Genomic DNA, 5,562 nt, shown 5'->3' with positions numbered 1-5,562 from the left:
AGGTGTAGCAGTAAGCGCCCGTTCTGTGTACTGACTGGCTGCTGAGTTTTATCGTCCTGTGCATTCATTGATCACATTCCTGACCGATAACGGATCTGACTTTAGGCACAGTTGAACGCGGGACAACTCGATCTACACGGTTTATCAAACTATAGTAAAATGCAGCTATGTTATACGCTTGGTCAGAGGTCTATGTAGCTTTATAACAAAGCTACATGTAATTGACTCGTATATAACAAAGCTACACTTAATTAACTTGTATATAACAAAGCTACACTTAATTGACTAGTATATAACAAAGCTACACTTAATGGACTAGTATAAAAAAGCTACACTTAATGGGCTTGTATAAAACAAAGCTACGCTTAATTGACTAGTATAAAACAAAGCTACACTCAATGGACTAGTATAAAACAAATCTACACTTAATGGACTAGAATAAAAAAGCTACACTTAATTGAGTAGTATATAACAAAGCTACCCTTAATTAACTTGTATATAACAAAGCTACACTTAATGGGCTTGTATAAAACAAAGCTACGCTTAATTGACTAGTATATATCAAAGCTGCACTTAATGGACTAGTATAAAACAAAGCTACACTTAATTGACTAGTATAAAACAAAGCTACACTTAATGGACTAGTATAAAAAAGCTACACTTAATGGACTAGTATAAAACAAAGCTACACTTAATTGACTAGTATATAACAAAACTACACGTAATTGACTAGTATATAACAAAGCTACACGTAATTGACTCGTATATATACAGGTCAGTTACCGTAGCCCCGTTATATACGAGTCTGGTACGGTGTGGTTAGTTTATATATGAGTCAAGTATGTTGCATATTCGTTTAACAAGAGGAAACAAAATGCAGCTCCGTTTAACGTATAGGTGAAGTTCTATGTAGCTTCGTTATACACGAGTCAATTACATGTAGCTTCGTTATACACGAGTCAATTACATGTAGCTTCGTTTTATTTATGAGTCAATTACCGTAGCCCGTTATATTCTGGTCTGGTACGGTGTGGTTAGTTTATATACGAGTCAAGTATGTTGCATATTCGTTTAACAAGAGGAAAGATAATGCAGCATCGTTAAACGTTTGACGCAAGTTTGTGTTGTTTTCATTATAATTTTCTATCTATCTATCTATCTATCTATCAACCTATCTCATATATGAGTCAAGTAAGGTGCAGCTTCATTTAACACCGCTCAATGAGGGTAGGAGGCAGGTGATACGTAGCTTCGTTTTACTCAAGTCTAACTGTTCGGAGCAGCATCGTTTGACTCCGCATCCCATTATCCGCGAATCTTACCTTTTTTGAAAATGAACTGAAATTCTGATTTTTTCAAAAACCCGAAAGCGCTGCTTGGGAGTACGCCTTTTCTATTCAATGTGTTTCTTCATTTGCGTTTTCCTCAGCGGTCCAACACAAAGTGTATTAGCGCTAACACGTGACCCTAACCAAGTACTCGATAGAATGTTAAATATTCAATGATGGTCAGTGGTCAAGATGTGAAAAAGACTCGTTTAAAAAAACAAAAGATAGATACAGTAGAAATGATATCTCCACAGCCTCCGTATATATATCAAATTAATGGAGATATTTACAAACTCAGAAATATAAGACTCGCTGCACGCGCCCAGTTTTCAGGGGTTTTAGATTACTAAAGTAACACAGTCATTAAATGTTTTACCGTAAATATTTTGCCTCGAGCTATATAAACTGGGATTGCTTTTCACGTTTCTATGAACATTGTAGGACATAGCTAGAGGCAGGCATGGTCTATTCATGGTCAGTTTGACATTCGGCCATTTAAACTCTGTTACAATTGCATTGATAATGTACCCAAACAAAGAATATTTAACATAAATAATTTTTACTTTTTGATTTCATTTGATTGAAATTGAACATCAAGAACGTGTGAGTATTACTCACTATATAACTCAAGGAAACGAGCAAAGCCACTCCATGGAAATTCCAGCCTTCTTTCTTTGAACTATCCAGGGACAAAAAGTAAGGTGTATTGCATAGGGATTGCCTTGTACACAGCCGAACTCAAATTCTACACGTTCATATAAAGAACGTTATGTTACTTTCTTATATTTTGCCATACAATGTAATATAAATGTCCGGTTTGTTTTAAGTTCCAGTGTCACGTCTTTTTACAAGATCCGTCAAAAACTTTAAAATGTATTTTATGGTGGTAAGTTGTGACGTTTATCAACTTTGGGTTTGTCATAAAGTGTGACTTAACACTCGGAACAATGAAAGCCTCAACAAATTATTTTTTTCAAATTATTTGTGGGAACTAAAATGACGAACCATTTTTATTTTTCAAGCGGCAGCCGGGACATATGAGGTGAAATCAGTAATGGCGTCGCTATGGCACTGGTACCGAAGGCTGAGTTAGTAAACAGCTTATTGGTTCAGCAACGGTAAAAGGGACAACAATAAAGATTAATACACAAAATATATACTGAATGGTAAAAGGTTTAAAGCCTTATACATAACTACACAGCGTAAATAGTCAGACATTATTTTACAAAGAAATTTCAATATTTCAGATGTTATGGTAGACAAATTTCACGAAGATATTCGAAAATCTTTTACAACTTTTCTTGTATGGAAAAATGTTTTCATACCAAACTCATCATAAATTTGGTCTCGAATCTGTCTTAACTCAGCACTCCATCCACCATCACACATACTGAAGTCACTCCAGGAAAACGCAAAAAAAATAATTAAAAAAATCTGATATTGAACCAGTTAACCAAAACCTAAAAAAATCCTTAAAACTCAACCGTAAAAAATATCGCTGTCAAAACAAAATTGTGAACTATTTGAAGCTAACCATACTTCTCAGAAGAGCACAGGGTCAGCTTAACAGACATGACGCAGAACAAAGAGCTAACATCTAGTCTTGCTGATTTACAAACAGAACAGATAACCTAGAGAACAGACTGGCAGAATCCCTACAGGTGAAAATAAAAACTGAAGTTGACAAAATACAAAAAATCTTAACAACGTGAGGGGTGGGGTGTAAATAAAATTTTATCGTTTTATCTTTATATCTGTCACTTTTTATCAAAGGGAATAGGACGGCTTTGATATGTCGACATTATCAAATTATCGTGTGATTATCAATTAGAAGCGAACATTTTCCTCGACATGCCTGTAGCTACCTAATACATTTTATAAATATGTAGACATCGAATAAGGTGGGGGAGATAACTCGTTTACTTCTATAACGAAGGCTATTAAATTCCCTGCTTAACGTTCAGCATAAAGGGGAATGGCAACAACATAAGGACACCGTAAACACACAAGGACACCGTCAACACACAAGGGCACCGTCAACACATAAGGCTACCATCAACATAAAAGAATAAATCAACACGTAAGGATATCGTAATTATTTGTGGGAACTATAAACACATAAAGACACCGTAAACACATACTGATACCGTAAACACACAATGATACCGTCAACACACAAGGATACCATCAACATAGAAGGATACAATCAACAAATAAGGATACAATCAGCACAAAAGGTTACTGTAAACACACAATGATACCGTAAACACACAAGGATATCGTCAACACACAAGGATACAATCAACACATCAGGATACAATCAACACATAAGGATACAATCAACATATAAGGACACCGTAAACACATAAAGACACCGTAAACACATACTGATACCGTAAACACACAATGATACCGTCGACACACAATGATACCGTAAACACACAATGATACCGTCAACACACAATGATACCGTCGACACACAATGATACCGTAAACACACAATGATACCGTCGACACACAATGATACCGTAAACATAAAAGGATACCGTAAACACACAATGATACCGTAAACACACAAGGATATCGTCAACACACAAGGATACAATCAACCCATCAGGATACAATCAACACATAAGGATACAATCAACACATAAGGATACAATCAACACAAAAGGATACAATCAACACATAAGGTTACTGTAAACACACAATTATACCGTTAACACACAAGGATACCATCAACACAAAAGGATACAATCAGCGCATACGGTTACCGTAAACACACAAGGATACCGTAAACACACAAGGACACCGTCAACACACAAGGATACCATCAACACACAATGATACCGTCGACACACAATGATGCCGTCGACACACAATGATACCGTAAACACACAATGATACCGTCGACACACAATGATACCGTAAACACACAATGATACCGTAAACACAAAAGGATACCGTAAACACACAATGATACCGTCAACACACAATGATACCGTCGACACACAATGATACCGTAAACACACAATGATACCGTAAACACACAAGGATACCGTAAACACTCAAGGATACCGTAAACACACAAGGATACCGTAAACACACAATGATACCGTCAACACATAATGATACCGTCGACACACAATGATACCGAAAACACACAAGGATACCGTAAACACATAAGGTTACCGTAAACACACAATTATACCGTAAACACACAAGGATACCATCAACACAAACGGATACAATCAACACATAAGGATACAATCAACACATAAGGATACAATCAACATATAAGGATACAATCAACACAAAAGAATACAATCAACACAAAAGGATAAATCAACACATAAGGATACAATCAACATATAAGGATACAATCAACACATAAGGATACAATCAACACATAAGGATACAATCAACACATAAGGATACAATCAACACATAAGGATACAATCAACACAAAAGGATACAATCAACACATAAGGATACAATCAACACATAAGGATACAATCAACACATAAGGATACAATCAACACATAAGGATACAATCAACACAAAAGAATACAATCAACACAAAAGGATAAATCAACACATAAGGATACAATCAACACATAAGGATACAATCAACACATAAGGATACAATCAACACATAAGGATACAATCAACACATAAGGATACAATCAACACATAAGGATACAATCAACACAAAAGGATACAATCAACACATAAGGATACAATCAACACATAAGGATACAATCAACACATAAGGATACAATCAACACAAAAGGATACAATCAACACATAAGGATACAATCAACACATAAGGATACAATCAACACATAAGGATACAATCAACACATAAGGATACAATCAACACATAAGGATACAATCAACACATAAGGATACAATCAACACATAAGGATACAATCAACACATAAGGATACAATCAACACATAAGGATACAATCAACACATAAGGATACAATCAACACATAAGGATACAATCAACACATAAGGATACAATCAACACATAAGGATACAATCAACACATAAGGATACAATCAACACATAAGGATACAATCAACACATAAGGATACAATCAACACATAAGGATACAATCAACACATAAGGATACAATCAACACATAAGGATACAATCAACACATAAGGATACAATCAACACATAAGGATACAATCAACACATAAGGATACAATCAACACATAAGGATA

Source organism: Mizuhopecten yessoensis, unplaced genomic scaffold, assembly GCF_002113885.1.
Source record: "Mizuhopecten yessoensis strain PY_sf001 unplaced genomic scaffold, ASM211388v2 scaffold9409, whole genome shotgun sequence".
Taxonomy (NCBI): Eukaryota; Metazoa; Mollusca; class Bivalvia; order Pectinida; family Pectinidae; genus Mizuhopecten; species Mizuhopecten yessoensis.
The sequence above is the reverse complement of the archived record's forward strand: the minus strand, read 5'-3'. Positions refer to the sequence as shown.